The 18,406-nt window shown below is 44.6% G+C and overlaps 1 long non-coding RNA gene across 1 annotated transcript; it reads left to right on the top strand.

Annotated features, from left to right (window-relative positions):
* The first annotated feature begins 16,612 nt into the window (after positions 1–16,612).
* On the top strand, positions 16,613–17,760 carry LOC113891209. The gene is made up of 2 exons (XR_003510697.1): positions 16,613–16,704; positions 17,063–17,760. It is a non-coding gene; the product is annotated as an uncharacterized LOC113891209 (long non-coding RNA).
* The last annotated feature ends 646 nt before the right edge of the window (positions 17,761–18,406 follow it).

Genomic DNA, 18,406 nt, shown 5'->3' with positions numbered 1-18,406 from the left:
TACACACGCACTGCTGATGCTAACCGCAAGGGGGCAGCCTCACACAGCCATTCAAGGCCAGGCCCTCCAGGATGAAGGGAGAGAATTCCCAGGTTTGCAAAAAAAAACCTGAGAGCTCTGAATTCTGACCACAAGAAGTGGCTGGCTTTTCCCAGGTCTTTTGGATGATCAATTTTAGTGATGAAGAATGTTTACCATTCTCAGTTCAGTTCCTTGTAAAAGTCGATTTGAGACAGTTATCTATTCAGGGTGGTTGTCTCCTTACCCAGAGATCTCCCAAGACTTCAGGTTTGTGACTTACGAGACAATAAACAAGCAGCAGAACTTCATCTGCTCTCAACCTGACCTTCTCTTCCCAGACTGCTCACCTGCTTAGCACCTCCTGGACTCATAGATGTCCACTGACAATCCCCAGGTCTCTAGCAAGGAATACCAGACCGTTATGCCCAGGCAGCCTTTAAAGATGTAATTCCTAGTAAAGACTGGATGGAACCCCCCAACTTAAATGAACGGGGTTCCCCACCACGTAAGGCAGAGCTGCTAAGTCCATTTTGAAGAGAAGACATAAGCTCTCCGAACTTGCCTCATAAACGTAAATTTCTCCCATTGAGAGCCTCTTGCAGAAACCACAGAGTATCAGGTGATTTGGGGGATGGGGTTGGGGTGTGGGTCAGCATGAAAACTGGTGGTCTTGCCTCTCACTGGGGTATCTGAAGGGAAGCCAGCCCAGGAAGTGTGTTGGGAGTCTGAAACAATGTAGATTGAGAAAGAAAAGTTTTAAATGAAAGGGTTTTCACCAAGGAGTAGTAAAGAGCTAGTAGTAGTCAAGAGCTAGCTAGTAAAGAGCCTGGCTCCATGATGCAGTCTGACAATGACCCTTGAAACTGCAGGGAATGGGCACATGACGCTGGGACCTCGGCAGGCCCAGGAGTGCCACACCCAGGTCAGCAACTGCCCACCGAGGCCCCGGGTCCCTTGTGCAGTCGCCTGCGGCAGCTTCTGGGGCCTGGTCTCTGTGTGGGGCTCAGTTTCTCCTTGGGGTGGGGGTGGCGAGGGCTGCTGTGTAACCAGCTGGTGAGGGGGGTGGGCACCAAGGGGCTCTGGGACCCCACCCCAGGGCTTTCCTGGTTATCACTTGCTCTGACTGGCTCTTGTGACCACGTTGGTCTATGTGCCTGAAGAGGTAGGAGAAAGTAGCAGGCTCCATCACTAGAACCCTAGATGGATCCCTCCCAGGAACAGCAGACTGCCTTGCAGGCATGCCATACATGTTAACCCCTTCAGGCCTCACAGCAGCCTGTGAGATGGGTATTGTTTCCATTTGACAGATGAGGAGACTTGGGCACTGAGACATTAAGTAACCTTAATGAGTGCAGAGTCATACAGCTAGCAAGTGGTAGAACCAGGCTGCAGACCCTGGCAGCCTGACTTCAGGGCCTGTGGGCTATACACTGTCTCAGCTTTTCAACAGGGGGAGAGAGAGAGGCCCGGGAACCTCCCAGGTCCTTGGCGTTTGTAGGTAATAGACAGGGGCCAGACCTCCCAGCCCCGGCAGCACTTCCTCCACACAGCACGTGGTGCCTTCTGCGCTCTTACTGCCACCACTTGCTCACGTGGCTAGAGACCAGCCGGCCCTCAATCAAAACAATGACCAGCCGAGCAAAAGTTTTTCCAAAGAGGCCCAAACCCTTGTGTGGAAATTGACCTATAACTTCCTTACTACACACAGAAGCCCTGCAGCCTGCAGAGTGATTCTAGAGATAGCCAGTTTGTCCCAGGTAGGATCCCCTCCTTTTCTCACTTATTCTTAAGTTGTACTTGATTTATAACCTCAAGGAAGTTTTTCGTTCATATACTATTGCCAGCGATTTAAATTGGCTCACCCAGAATTTTAAGAACCCACTTGTAGATGGGCATGTTTCTCAACATCAGAACTTCCAGGCATGCCTGAATCACCTCAATAGAAAAGTGAAAGTGAAGTCGCTCAGTCGTCTCTGACTCTTTGTGACCCCGTGGACTGTAGCCTACCAGGTCCCTCAATCCATGGGATTTTCAAGGCAAGAGTACTGGAGTGGGGTACCATTTCCTTCTCCAGGAGATCTTCCCGACCCTGGGACTGAACCCAGGTCTCCCGCATTGTAGGCAGACGCTTTACCATCTGAGCCACCAAGGAAGTCCACCTCAATAGAGGAAAAGAGAAAAAGAATGAACTATGTCCCCTGGCTCTGATTTCGAGAGAATACCATAGGTGGGGGGGAAGACACTGGTCCCTGGGGAGTGGGGTTTGTTGGGGAGACACAAAGTCCTCCAAAAGGCCCACCAGCCATGTCACAGACTCAGGCCTGAACTGGGTTTCAAAGCTGCTCCATCAAGTCGGCAGCCCACCAGGCCTCATGAATATCTGAAAACATGACATGGAAGTGAAGTGAACCAAAGCAAGTACGCCTGACAGGGAACCTCCCGCTGGAAGTACTGGGTTGGGGGGAAACCTATGTCTTGAAGCAGTCCTGACCAGCTAAAAATATCTTCCACTTCTGCTCTTGTCCGTCTGGTCACTGTCCTAGACGCCAGCTCAGCACAGCCTGGTCCAGAGAACCTATTACATCACCGTCTACCTCCACTTCGTAACTGGATAAAGAAGACGGGATCTTCTCTTTTTATTTTTTTCTTTCTCATGGACTCGAATACAAAGTTACAGACTAAGATATAACAACATTCTGTTAAAATGTAGATGCCAAGGGTAGCTAGCTGTTCCAGCCTGGCATCTCAACTTTGCAGGTAGACTCCTTTAAAGGAAACCACTTCCTTGAACTATAGACTATCGGAGATCCAGCTAAGTGTTGGCACTCCTGATGAGAGTCAAGCAAACAGGATCTCATATAAAGGGAAACTTCTGTGTAATATGCCGCGTGGTCAAGCTGCTCTGACCTCCTGTGGCTTCAAAGCTCGTCTGCTCTATTGCACAACCCACAACCTCGAGAACAATCGGCTCTTCCTGCCAGCAGCTTCTCTGCGTCCACCTGTCCCTACAGGTAGTAAAAGAGAAGAAGGATCAGGAATCGGTGTTTACACAACACTGCAGAGCGCTCTCTTCCTCCTGGCCCTGCCCCACCCCCAAGTGAGTTCGAAGTTCATTTCTGCTAAAATGGGGGAGAGGTGATTCAAAGAGCGAAGGCACGGAGAAAGAGGGAAAGGTTCAGAAAGAGGGAAGGGTTCGTGCGGCCAGAGGCCTGCCCTGACCTCGCCGCAGCGCAGAGGAACCCTTCCTGCCCACTCGGGACTCGTGAGAGGGACTCGCCTGCAGGAGGCAGCCAGGCTGCTCACTGGGGAGGCTCAGACATCAGATCAGAGGAGGTTTAGAGTCAGAACCCGCCCGACCCCCACCCCATCTCCAGGAAACAGCTGCACCCAATCAGCAGACCACCTGCCCCAGGACTTCGGGGGCCAAGAAAGTAGGTTGCACTTCACAGAACTGACCAGGAGTTTTGTTTTAATCCTGCCGCCTGGCTGTCTTCCTGCTCACAAGACTGGCACGCGTGACCACGGTAGGGCAGGCGGATCATCTGTTTCAAAGCCGTTTCCATGTCAAGTCACTGTATAGTCCTGCGGGCATATTCTCACACTCTGGGGTGCCTGACATGGCTGCTGGTTTCACTAACATCTGCATCTGCTGAGATCCCCTTGACGAGTGACAGTGACACAACAGGGAAGTGGCAGGTGGCCTCTGGAGACTGGGCTCTCCTAAGAGCCTGGGGTCATGGGCCAGGGGCACTTCCGGGGCTCACCGGCCACATGCCCGAGACCTCCGGGGTGGACGTCTTCCGGAGCAGAGACGGATCAAGCTGGAGGCCTCCAAGGGGCCGCGCCTGCTTGCCCCTCCCTCACCTGGGCCACACCAGCCTTCTTGATCCTCACAGGCCAGGCTGTCCCCCACTCCAGAGCTCTTGAATGTGCTGCTCTCTGCGCCTGGAACCTGCCCCCGGGTGCCTCGGTAGACACACTCCTTTCCCATCCTCCAGCTCTCACCTCGGAAATCACCTCCTCGGAGAACCACGTAAAGGGAAGGCTCCGTCTGATCACAGCACATTTCCCCCAATCTCAGGGAGCCTGGGTTTTAATAGGCTGTTTTTCTGGGCATTTACTCAAGTTCCATGGCGACAGAGGTCACTATCCTCTGTGCTGACCAGTGCCTGGCACGCTTAAGAAATCTTTGTTGACTGAAACAGCCTGCCTTGACCTCCTCAAGCTGCTCTATTCTCTGAATGTCCTGGAGAAGGTACCTCCAGCCATATTTCCACCTCATCCTGACCTTGCCCACCCCCCAGGAAAACCACAGTAAAATGCGGGGATGGCTTCTCACTGTGCATGAATGAATGAAGTCACTCAGTCGTGTCGGACTCTTTGTGACCTCATGGACTGTACAGGCGCCTTCATCCATGGAATTTTCCAGGCAAGGATACTGGAGTGGGTTGCCATTTCCTCACTGGGCATAACCAGGTACAAAATGAGGCGTCCATAACTAACACTCCAGACCACTGCTGAAGGAATGCCTAATGTTCTGTCGTGGTGGCAAAATTAATCTGTGTGCAATTAAACATTCCTCCCTTTGACAACATTCCCAGGAGTACTCAGAACAGAGCAGGGCTCAGTATTAAATTCTCAACTCTTCAAGTTTAGGGGGTGCTGCCCCGAATCTCTCTCTCCTCCTCTGGCTCTGTTGTGTTCCATGAGTTCCCTGCTTATGTTAGTGACACAGGCCCTGCATTCCAGGTGAGTCAGTCTTAAGCCCTGTGTGTCCAAGATGCCGCCAATTCACTTGCTTGCCACCCCTGCCCCCCACCCCGCAGGCCCGGGAAGAACACCCCCATCTGATATTAAGGTCTGTTCAACCGGTTCATTACCCAGCGTACTCCAGCCAGCAGCCTCTCAACAACCTCTGGCTTGCCAAGTGAACCAGCCCCCAACTCACATCCTCTTGCTCACTTTCTCGGTTCCTAGACCCCTCCCCCAACACACACCTCCCACCCCGCTCATTTCTTACTCCCTGACACACCAGGATCTTACTCAGTTTGCTTAAGGACTTTACCAGAACTCCGTCAGCCATTTTTTCCAAAATCTCCCCCAAATTAAGACCAGCAGCCGGCCTGCTCTGCAAACAAAAGATTCACCGTCAACACCTTGAAATCTGGAAAGGATCTGGCACGAGTCACTGGGAGGTTTTCACTGGAAATGCAGGTGAGGGTGGGGGGTAGGAGGATGCCAAGGAGGCCAGCAAGAGAAACTAAAACCCGTTGATTCTCCCTCCTGATCTACTTGGTTAGGACAAGAATGGCACGCTGCTTTGCTCCAGTCTAATAGCTGTGTTAAGACTGGCCTTGGGATATTCACATGGTATATTAGAGCATAAGGTGTGGGGTCAGAGACCTAAGCTCAAGTCCTGGCTTTCCCACCTACTAACCACGTATATGCATGGGGTAAGTTGCTGTTTCCATGTCAGTGCAAAGGGGTTAAAGGAATTGATTTTCCCGTGTTGCCATGAGCATTCAGTACAGTAAAATCATGAATGTACCTTATGAACTGTAACCACTAGGTACTGTATATATTAGTTTCCCTTATCATCAAATATGTCCTTTCTACCTGTCTCTCATTTGAACATTTGTAGAGCATCTGTCGTGTCAGGCACTGTCCTGTGTGTCAGGGTTTTTATTCAAAAGTTGTTGTTGTTTAATTGCTAAGTTTTGTCCAACTGTTCTGTGACCCCATGGACAGCAGCCCGCCAGGCTCTTGTGTCCATGGGACCTCCCAGGCAAGAATACTGGAGTGACTTGCCATTTCCTTCTCCAGGAGATCTTCCCGAACCAGGGGTCAAACTTGCATCTCCTGCATTGGCAGGCAGATTCTTTAACACTCAGCCCCCAGGGAAGCCCCTATCCAAAAGTAAACAATACCAATCCTGGCCCTTACAGGGCCAGCTTTTCCAGTCAGGAAAGACAGATAAGAAACAGGAAGTTAGAACTTAATATAACATATGCATGAAGAAGTAAGCAGAGGGAGCTGTGGAAGCGTTTGGGGCACTTGACCTGGTCCTCAGCAGTCAAGGAAAGCTGCCTGGAGAAGGCTTCATCTGAAGGGAACAGTAGTGGTTGGCTAGGAAGAGAGGGAAGGAAAGAGCTTCCATGCATAGCGCATGGATCGGAGACCATGGAATAGGGGAAGGATGGGGTGGTGCCAAAAGATGAGACCAATACATGAAGGGCCTTTGTGCTACAACAGTGGAAAACCAGCTACCCCACAATTGAGGCAGTAGGTAGGCAGTCAACCAAACAATAATAGTCTCATAAGACAGCAGATTTCTGGGTCCTAAGAGTGTGCTTAAATTATAGGGCTTGAACTTACTGGAAGGCATGATATTAATGAGTTTCTATTCACTTCCAATAATAAAAGAAAAAGGGATTCCTCATGAGCCAACCACACTGGTTTTTTTGGTAGTTGGGATAGCTGCTTTGTTAATTCCCTTTTTTGGACATACTACTCTCTTTTAACCAATAGTGCATTTGTTGGAGCCATGGGGCTGTGTTGTGGTAACATGCATCATTAATAACAAGCTGCAACCAGGTGATCCAGAGCAAGGTTAGGCATGAAAATGCCCAGCTTCGGGGGCTGCATTCATCCTTCCTAATACATTAAAAGCACCATGGAAGATAATGGACTGTATGAAGCTGAGCAGCCCCAAAGAAGAGAAGTACCTCCAAAATATGAGTTGTTTATGGACACTGAATAGGATACCAATTAAGAGCTTGGGTTTAGGAGCCAGACTGCTGTGATCCATCCTGGATCTTGCACTTACTACCTGTGTAATCTTGGGAAATAAAAACCTTTCTGCACCTCAGTTTCCTATCTATAAAATGGGTATAGTAGCAGTACCTGCTGCATAGGATTGTTTATTAAAATAGACAACCAAGTAAAATACTCCGCCAAGTGCCTGATATACAGTGCCCAGCTAACACTGTTAGCCACTGTTGTTAGTAGTACAGATCTCTCAAACCTGTGTTGGGTCAGGTCTATTCTCACCTATTGTTTACATGAATGAAAAATTAGAGACTTGAACACAGAAATGACTTATCCCCGTTAATCCTGCCCCCGGAAGACTGAGGCGACAGGAAACACGACCGCGGTGTCCTGGAAGCCCCAGTTAGTCATGACTGATACAGTTTAGGTCACAGCTACCTGACACTGCCATCACCACAGTGGTGGTATTTCAGTTTCATCTGAGAGGGCTCTCAATTAAATTGGTATGTGAAAGACTCCATCCTGGAAAATACCTCCCATCTATCTAAAGCGGTGTTTCTGTACTCTCTGTCATCGTTTTTAAATCCCTGAGAGTAACACCATAGTGTTTCACGAGCATTTTCTCAAGACACCTAACTTAAAAGTTAAGGATGTACCCCCAGATCTTATTTTCCTTACAAACCTGTTATATAATACCATTGCCTGTGAATGTACCCAAACCTCATGCTTAAAAACCTTATAATTGCATTTAGACTCATTTTAAAGCTGGTTTATATTTTTGACATGTTAACCCCTTTGGGGATATTAAGGTTCCAAACAGGTGTAACCCAGTTAATAAAGCAGCTTAAACAGGAGTCCCAGTGCTAATGTTACAGGACCTGGTAAATAACCTCATACTCCCTCCATAGCATTTATGACCTCACCGTCGTATTTCCTGCAGATCAAGCCCAGAAGCTAGATTTTAAAACTAGCTGTGGATTCAGAAGAGGATTCATAAACCCCCTGCACAGCCTGCTGATGACTGGTGGGGAGGCAGGTTCTTTCATCGGTCTGCTTTATATTTTAATAGCGCAGAAAATAACAGGTTAGAGTGGTGCTTTGTAACTACCCTCCCTTGCTCCTGGCAAATTAATGAAAGCCCAATCAACTCCCTACTTTAGTATCTGGGTATCTGTTAAGCAGCACTGGGCTGGGAGAGGTGAGCATGCTGGGGTACTGGGGAGGTGGGCAGAGGGGTAAGGGTGGGGCAGCTGTGTGTTCAAAGGCAGGGCAACAGGAAATGGCCTGGCAGGTTTGGGAAGCAACACGCTGAGTCCTGCTGGAGTGTAAAGATGAGAGGGGACAGTGGCAAGGGAAAAACTCAGGTTATTTAACTTTTCTTTCCCTCTGAAAATTCACTCAAATAGGATGCCTCTTCTGAATACTGGTATTACTAGAATATTAACTTAGGTTGTGTTACACTTTTTTCAGTATGCCGATCTTTCCATTTCAAAGCACTGGGTGGCTACGCTTCTAAAATACTATCGCATCATTGGCTACGAGCAGAGAATTCAGGACAGAGGTGACACTGGACCACAGGGTGAGTGTCCCGGAGGAGGTCTGGGCGGGAACGTGCTCTGCAAGCAGCTAGTCAGCTAACAAGCTTCCTGTGAGTAAGGCTCTCCCCCTCTGCCCGGTCTCAGGAATGCCCTCTCATTCCTTTCAGAGGAGCTAATGGCTTTAAAATTCTAGCCCCAGATCCAGAGTCTGATGAGCTTCATCCAGGGTCTTAACAGCCTGGACAGACCTGTCTTCCCGGATTTCTGAGAAAGAGGTGAACACTGACCTACACTCAATGTTCTAGACTAAAATCGCAGGTTTAGGATAAAGAAAAAAAAACTTCTATATAATCTAATAAAATCAACATTTTACAGACAGAAAATTGAAGCCTGGATGGGGAAAAAAGACACAGTACAAAATGAAACGGCAGTTTATTTCTAGTGGTAACCATGAGGCAGTCTTTTAACGCAGGCTGTGCCTTTCTCCATCAGCTACTTGTACGCTGCCCCAAGAGGCAGATGCTGTGTATCAGTCGGCAGTGAGCACACGGCTGCAAACCCATCTCTAAGTTGGGATGCCATCAAGCACCAAAAACCAAGGGAATTTAAGGTGCTCATCATTGAGGCTGGAAGAGAGGTGGCTAAGCTCCTTGACCTAAGGTTTATTTGTTCTCATCACTTGCCGTGAACCAGGGACACTCAAAGACGAATGTTAGGAGGGCGGGTCTGGGACAGGGCAAAGCGACCTGCATGCCGAGGACTCTGGTGGCAGAGACTGACAGCAGCCACTCAGCAAAGTGGCCGACTCCGGCAAGCGCCGATCCTCAAAGCCCACTGCGGCCCAGCCAGTCCCCTCACCAGCTCTGCCAAGGCCCATCCACCACACACTTCCACCAGCATCTCGGCATCTACTGAGTGGCCTTTCTGTCCCTTTGCAGTTCCAGCCGGAAGAATAAAAAGCAACTGTAGTGGAAGACAGAGCTCACAGAGCACGGTGCACCCATCGTGATGTGAATGACCATCATAATCCCGACAGAGCAAACTATATTCATGAAATTAAAGGACCAAAACCAGGCAGTTTCTCTTGGTATCTATTAGGGTGTTCACTATTTTACTGTATTAATATAAATTGCTAAAAGTTTCCTATTGTTTAGTCGCTAAGTTGTGTCCAGCTCCTTTGAGACCCCATGGACTACAGCCCACCAGGCTCCTCTGTCCATGGGATTCTAGAAATCAAACCTGCAAATTACAGAAAAAACCCAGAATGAAACAAAATGTCTTTGAGCCCCAGATTTGAATTCAAACAATGATTTAGGAGTATAAAAGTTATCAGATGAATAGGTAGACGATAAAGGAAAGAGTGGTAAAATATTAATTGCAGAATCTAGTTGGGATATATATGGGGGTTAACTGTAAAATTCTTTCAGCTTTGCTGTGTGAGATTTTTTTACAATAAGATGCTAACTTCTAAGTATTTTCATAACCTTCACTTGGGTGCTAATATCCACCAAAACTCATGGACTCCTACAGCTCAATTTAAGAGTACAAGCTCTTGAAATATAAAATAAAAGCAGCACCAAAAAACCAACTGGGGAAATATAGATGACTCTGCACACAATGTTGAGGGATTGACTTTGTCAAAAAACCCATCTGGATCCATTTGGTGGATTTTATATAAAAAATGTTTTTTAAAATTTCTCATTAGATGAATATTGTCTAACTTAAGGTGGGAAGGAATTCCTAAGCCCAAGGTAACAGAAGTCACAAAGAAAAAACAAAAGACAAAAATCATTTCATTGTCAGCTAAATAAAATGTAAAGTTTCTATACTTCAAAAAGTCATAAGCAAAATAAAAAATCAAAGAAGCTGGGAAAAATATTTGCCACAAATGTCACATACACATAAAAGACTAAATATATTACAGAACAATGCAAATGCATTATGGAACAATTACACCCCAGTAGAAAAGCTGGTAATGGATGTGAACAGAACATTTACAAAAGTAAATAATGGACTAATCAGGACATAAAGAAGGTAAACTTTACTGACAGCTAATAAAAATGCCACATGCCTGACAGAGTATTCATCAAATAGCTGTTGAGTAAATCAACCAAAAATAATGTAATGTTTTTTGCCTAAAGATTCAAAAATAGATAAAACTGTGTATAACTTGATATAAATTTTTCCAGAAAACAAACAGGCAAAGGATAACAAGAATCTTTAAGAGTTCAGCTCTTTGTGACTTAAGTTCACTGCAAGGAATCTATCCTGAGGAAATCACTGAAAATTTGTCCAAGACACATGTACAGGTTAACTATTGTCACAGCAAAGGAACTTCAAAAAACAAAAAAGCAACCTACTAAATGGGAGAAAATATTCGCAAATGATATGGACTGATAAGGGATTAATATTCAAAACATATAAACAGCTCATACAACTCAACATCAAAAAGACAACTTGATTAAAAAAATGGGTAGAAGACCTGAATATACATTTTTCCCAAAGAAGACTTACAGATGGCCAGCAGGTACATAAAAGATGCTCAGCATCATTAATTACTAGAGACAAAGAAATCAAAACAACAATGAGATATAACTTCACATCTGTCAGAGTAGCTATCATCAAAAAGTCTACAAATAGCAAATCTGGGGAAGGATGTGGAGAAAAGGGAAGCCTTGTACACAGCTGGGATGTAAACTGGTGCAACTACCATGGATAACAGTATGGAGGCATCTCAGAAACACTAAGAACAGAACCACCGTATGATCGAGCAATTGCACTCCTGGGTATATATCCAAAACAATAAAAAATAAGAACACTAATTCAAGAAGATGTATGTACTCCAATGTTCATAGAGCACTATACACAAAAGCCAAGATGTGAAAGCAACCCAAGTGTCTATCAACAGATGAATGGATAAAGAAGATGTTTGGGGTATGTGTGTGGACACACACACACACACACACACCCATATATACACATACATATATTCAATGGAATATTACTCAGCCATAAAAAAGAATGGAATTCTAACATTTGCAACAGCATGGGTGATCCCAGAGAGTATTATCTTAGTGAGATAAGTCAGAGCAAGACAAATACTGTGTATTATCATTTATATGTGGGATCTAAAGCAATAAAATAAATGAATATGTATAGCAAAAGAGAAAGACTCACGATACAGAAAATAAACCAGCGGGTACTGGTGAGGAGAGGGAAGGTGGGGAGGGGCAAGATAGCTGTATAGGATTAAGAGACACAAACTACCTTTCATAAAATAGAGAAGTAACAAGGATACATTATACAGCACAGCGTGATACAAAATATCGCCATTATTTTGTAGTAACTTTAAGAGAAGTATAATCTATAAACATTTTGAATCACTATGTTGTACACCTGAAACCAATAAAATATTGTAAACTATATTATTATAAATCAATTATTAAAAAACTTTTCAGGAAGATTCTAGTCAAGATATAATTAAAAGTTTATACTTAGAAAAGGATAATCATTGTAATGTTAAGATGGCTTTTAAAAAACTGGAAGCAAACTGAATACACCCAAATTAGAGAACAATGCACCATTAAAAATGTTTTTAAAGCATTTTAAAGCACATGGAGAGGATGTGCATTTAACGTGGGATATAAAAATGCCTGTATATAAAAATCATCTGTACGACGATGCTGCTCTTGCAACTCTGTGTGCGCGCGCACATACGTGTGCATGTTCTGGAAAATACTGCAAGGAAATAAAAATATGCAAATATTAAAAGCACTTTGGGTGATGGAATCAGAAGAAAATTAGTATTTCTTCTCTATTTTATTCTACAGTTTAAAAGAAGTTTCAGGGAAAACTTTTAAATACTGTATAAACAATTTAAAAGACTGATCTACTACTTGAGAAACAAGTCTTCACACAAGTCAAGACCACCACCGACTTCAGGCTGTTGCTGCTAACCCACATTTCAAGGTCCAACCCCATAGAAACCACCTTTGTGCTTGCTCGGCTCTTACGCCTCCGCCTGTTCTGTCCATGTGACTGTCACACGTCCAAATGTCGCTGTGTCTTCCCCTCCAACCTGTTTTTCCTCTCGGATTTCATTCTGTGGTGAACGATACCACTTAATAACCTAAGCCACTAACCTGACTTCACCTTTCCCCTTTTTTCACCTCGCGGATCTCTCTGGAATCCACTGCCCTTGGCGTCATCATTACTTCACTGAACAACCAGAGGAGCTACCTTTCCATCTGGTCTCCTTGCCTCTTGCCCAACCCATCCCCCTGCCCCAACACACACTCACACACACACACACACACTCCCTTCAGCACAGCCCCATGATGTGTCTTAAGTGCACACATCTGGCCTCATCACCCTCCTAGATGGACACCTTCAGGCTAACACGGCACAGCGGGATAGATCCCTGTATCAATGGCTCTTCCTGCTTCATCTTCTCTTGCTCTTCCTTTCCCCACACCTTCCACTGTACATACTGCTCTGAGCCTCTCTTCTTCCTCTCTTCCTCTGCATCCACTCTTCCTCCTGCCCGAAGCCCTCACCATAATGCCTGCCTCCCTGGTCCAGCTCACTCCTTAAAGGCTGTCCTTTAAGGATCAATTCGGACGCCATTCCATCAGGAAGACTCACAGATGGTGGCTGAGTGTTTGAAGGTCCCGCACATACGCTATTTTTATGCAGCCAGAGCACTAAACCGTACGTTGTGAATCTGCTTTTGTAGCTAGACTGTGCGCACCTAGCAAAGTAGGTCCTCAGAGCTTGTAGAAGGAATTAATACATGTTTCCACCACCTAAAACAAAATTCCCTAGTTTCATCTTGAAAGACAGCCCAACCAAAGATTTCATAACTTCCCTCAGCCACTTGTTTACTTTATCATCTTGGCAATCGAGATAGTCTTTCTTATCTATTAATCAACAAAGAAGTATATTTATTATACACCTTATGTCCTGACAACTCTGGTTTTATTTGAATCTATTGATTCTTGCGGAAGCTCTCATGTACGTGTTACACATGTGCCTACACAGGACAGCCATCAAAGGATCACAATTCACTGAAAGCAAGCAGCGTGCCACAAAGACAAATCACACTGTTACTACTTAAAGACCTTTAGCAAGAAATCCCTTAGCCTTTTGGAGACTAAAACCTCCAGTTACTTTATCTTTTGCTAGAAGAGTATATAACTTTCTGTTGCTTGCATATCAGAGCTCTCCACAACTACCCCAAATCTTTTTTCAAATGTGACTCAGGTTGCACACAAGAATGAGTCTGACTAATGCAAGCCTTATTTTCTTACCCTTTTATGTCATACTCCTTTTAAACACTCCAGAATCATGTCCATTTTTTCCCACGTCAGCCTTACAGTACTGACAAATTTAGTTGACGGGCAAGAAGGGCTACATCTTTCTTGTGGTATTTTGTGTGTACTCAGCTAAACTACCTTATATATACCCCAGCAAATACCTTCTGCTAACGTAGAATCATTTCTCCAATTTGTTTCAACTATTATTATTTGTATTTCTGGGGTTCAGATACTGGCAGTCCTACCTGGCTTGGTAACACACACAATGGAAATCAAAAAGGAAAGCAAAGAGGTTTCATTCCGTGTCAGGAAAACTCTCCTCAACTGTTGAAGGTTGAATCCTCAAGTCTCCACCAGAATTCACAACGTACTTGACGAATATCCAAGGTTAAACACTTAGGGATTCTGGAGGTTCTGATATTAATGATTCTCTTTATTTAATATCAGTCACATACTCTCTACTCTTCCTCCTTTTCTCGGACTTTGCACCCCCACATAGCGACCATGGAGAATGACTTCTTTTCAACTTAGATGCCTTGTATTTTAAGTCTCAGTGTTTGCTGGGGAATGGCAGTGCCACCGTGAGGTCTCACTCTTGGTGGAGTCCTTAACCTGGGGCCTGCAGACGAGTGCCACTGTGGCCGTAATAGTCTGGAGAATGTGGGCAAATGTGGGCGTGTAAGTGTGGTAAGAGGATTCATGGCTTCCATCACATTCTCAAAGGGGCCCAATACACCCTGGAAGGGTTAAGAACCCCATCTCTAAGGCATTCAGACATAAAGCAGTGAACAGAATAAACCGTGCCAGCATGGCCAAGTCAACTTTTTTCTCATCCATCTCCAAAAAGAATGAGAAACTCTCTAATAATTATATAATAAACCACCGCTCCTTGAGGGTGTGATCTGGTGGATCCATCATATATGAGATTATACAGAGGCCAAAATCTAACTAACACTTCAAATATCAATCACTTCAAACACCTCAGTTTCTACTTTTATCCAAGTTCAGCATATCTTCGTTGTCCTCTTGAAACCTTTAGCTGATTTGACAATGCTGCTTTAAAACCAAAACGCCATGAATCAAGTTTCTCTGCACATATATTATGTTACTAGTCAAAAATTTATGCTTTAACTATTAGCAATTATATTATTTTTGCTGGAATATACTATTACCTTCCATTCCTGTGTTTTAAATAAATTACCCCCAAAAATCACTTAATACAAATATGTCAAAATCAAAACTGCCTCCATGTCAACAAGCTGCAAAAATCTATTCTATGCAAATAAATCCCAACTCTTCACTTTCATTGTTGTCTACAGGTTATGCTGTCTTTTATACTATCACTGCACCCAGTGTATTTTCTACAGGTCAATATAAACTGTAGTGTAAATGTGCCAAGAAAGAATGCTGTTTAAACTGTGTCCTTGGATAAAATGCTCTTTAGAAACGGAGAAGCAAAAACCCACAAAAATCAGAAACTGCTGCCATCAGTACTCACCACTGAAAGGCCACACAAGGGATCCCCAGGAACAGGCTGGACTTGTCTGGAGGCAAGGGACTGAATTCCATTAGGAGAGCAGGCAAGTAGAAACAGCAAGTGCCAACACTACCTTTCTCCAGCTCATCTCATTTGCAGACACACAGATTTTGGAATCCTCCAGGACTAACAATGAAAACCACACTAGGTTGTTTTCTCCAATTCCTATGAAATGAGTCAGGAGGTCAAACAACTTCTCCACTCGGGAGAGACAACAATTTCTGAAGCTGCACTCACTGTTTCCAGTAACTGGATTCCTTCTCTTTCCCCTCTAGATAAAAGTACTGCCAATCATCTGTGGAGAGCCCACTGGGTTCTGAATGAGACACATCACAGATACTGCCAGAAGGGTTAGTATCCTTCATGGGGTAGTTTCCCCTTGCAGATAGTCAGGAAGACAAAAATCCAGTTAGGAGTAACACGTGGATGAAGTTTCTTCAGTTAAAAAGAGTTGGCAAAACTTTTTCTTTGTTGAAACCATATAGTCATTTCCTTCACACAAGAAGATGGGAGTGATAGTTAAAATAAATACAGATGGGCAGTAACTGCAGTAACTGGGCTTTTTAAACTTTTAAAAGCCCCTTACAAATGGCTTCCGTCAGTAAAATAGCCTTTCTTCCTCAAAGGGACTAGTATAGTCAAAAGATTCAACGATTATTCAATTAATCCATGTTCTGAAAACCTTTCACAGGCTTCTATGAGTCCTGCAGTTCCATCCACTAAATCATACAAAGCAGAAGTATTTAAGAGCTTGCTAGCAGTCCTCTGAATCCATGACTCAAAAGAGGATGAGCCCTGGGTTAGCAACAATCTTCAGAATCCACCACCTACTCACCACACGTAACATTTCTTGTAGTTAGCGACCTTCTTCACAGGAGATCAATCAGCTACTAGCAACGAATCCGTAATTCCAAGGACTCCTACAGTGTAGGCAAGTACTAATACTCGGGCGTGTGTCGCCACACGCAGGCACACAGACCTTCCGCGACAGCGCGTCAGGAGGAGACTGGAAGTACTTTTGCTTTCTGTATCGAGAGTACTTTCTTTCCTTTTAAAGAGGAGGTTTCGTTTTGATCTTGAGACATTCTCTCTGATAAAACCACCAACTGAAAACCTGCCATTATAAACGAGGGATTTCACAACATTCATTCCAAAAAAAACCCGTGGCTATTCATTTCTGGAAGTGACTCACTGCAGAAGAATCACTGGCAGTGGAGGGAGCGTTAATTTTTAGAAGACAGCCCGCCCTCTGAGAAGTGAGCAGAAACCTCAGCGCCGGCGGCAGCCACGTGCCTTGCAGACCCCCCATCACAGCTTCCTGAATCACCACCACCAAGATGACGCGCGATGACCAATTTCCTCTTGTAACTCCCTCAGTACACAAAAATCCTTCGGTCTGTACGCCCTGAATATTCCCCTGCTCCGGCGCAAAGGTTCAAAGAAATCTGAGCGATGGCAGCAACACTTCTCCACCTGTCAACGCTCAGCTGCCGGCGAGTAACCAGCATATGGATACTCACTTCCTGTGAGTATTTCTAAAAGAGCTTATGATATTTCCTTTGGAGAAAAAAAGAAAGTGGGGAGGAAAGCAGGACGGGGAGGAGAAGTAACTCCAACAAGCCTGCGGAGCTAAGAGCAGGCAACGTGATCGCTGTTTACCAGCCACGCCTAATTTTAATTTGGTTTCTCAACCCCTGTGTAATTAAGACAGCCAAGAGAGAACAGCATCAGGAGAAAGAAAAAAAAAGACATTTCACAAATGCTTAGACCTTCCGTGCGCGTGACCAGAAAAGTAATTTTAAGATTCAAGTGAACCAATCTGAAGCTGTTTAGGGCATTAACCCTTCAAGGAAAAAAAGAGTTATTTTTTTGTTTGTCCCTAGATTTCAAATATGGAAACCATCTTCCCCACCCTGGGTGCTGAGAACACCAAAGGAACAGCCTCCGGGTGCCATCCCCATGGTCTGTGAGGAGAGAGAACATTTTCAGATTTGTGATGGGGGCAGAAAAACACGTATCTTAACACCGTCACATGAATACTGACCACGTGATTTTTGCACCAAAGCACCCCTTGAAAACCAACCGTGAAGGGCTAAAATATGACCTTTTGTATTTCTCTTGTCTTTAACCAAACCTGATCACTTCAGAGAAGAGTTTCTTGACAACTGGGCAAACTAAGAAAAACTGCTTTTATCCCATCTTAAACGTCAGAGCTCGTTTTCTGACGGGACGAGTAGACATTTTGCTAAGAGATGAGCTTAAAAAAAAAAAAAGCCTGCCCTTTATTTTCAGGCTGTTAATGTGCTTCTATTTAGGTACGAATGGGGGGGCACGGGAGTGGAGGAGCTCATGAAGGCAGGAGGAGAAAAGCACAAGCTTCCACTTAATGGGGCTGAAGAAGAAAAATAAACAGATCTAATGTGTTCACGTTATCTGTTATACAGCACCACTAAGCCCTCAATTTCTAATGTAGCAACACTGACATTTCTACTCTAGCGTCTGTATTTCTCATTTTTTGAACACTCAAGATAAACACAAAGAATATATGTGCAAAATTTAATAAAACCATCTGTGTATTATATTCTTGAGGGAAATTTTCATGAATGTGAAATGTTTTTATACTTTTACCAAAACTGATGTTTTAAAAAGAAGAGTATGGAAACCATTTGCATGGTGTGAATATAACCTTCAAATTGAGGATGAGTTAAAAAAAAACAGCATCAATAAACATCCTTAAGGATTTCATTAAAAACCAACTATACTACTGAACAGTCATCTCTCTGCCCTCACTCCCAAGACCTCATCATGAATTTGCTCGCTGTCAAGAGGCCCTCTCTGTATGACGTCTAAAGATTAACCCTACATGGAGGGCAGTTTTAAATATCTACAATTTAAAAAACCTTATTGATACTGAGCTTGGTGAATGATTAGAGGCCAGACAACTACCCGAATGTTAGATCAGCTAATTTCCCCTCCCACTGTGTCACGCACATACACATGCTCGAAGTTCTCCAAGGTTCTGAGCAGTGTGTTCCTGCTTCAGACCGTGCTGTATATGAGAGTTCCTCTGAAGTCCTGGGTGACCCATGCAGAGGTTTCAAAAAGAGAAAGGAAAACAGAGCGAAACAGAATAAAGATGACAAAAAATACATGCTGGGGGGCCAGCAGGGAGAATATGAACTGAACAGGTGTGGCTGCTAAGGAGAAGGCACTGCCCCCTGGGAACT

Source organism: Bos indicus x Bos taurus, chromosome 4, assembly GCF_003369695.1.
Source record: "Bos indicus x Bos taurus breed Angus x Brahman F1 hybrid chromosome 4, Bos_hybrid_MaternalHap_v2.0, whole genome shotgun sequence".
Lineage (NCBI taxonomy): Eukaryota > Metazoa > Chordata > Mammalia > Artiodactyla > Bovidae > Bos > Bos indicus x Bos taurus.
The sequence above is the reverse complement of the archived record's forward strand: the minus strand, read 5'-3'. Positions and strand labels throughout refer to the sequence as shown.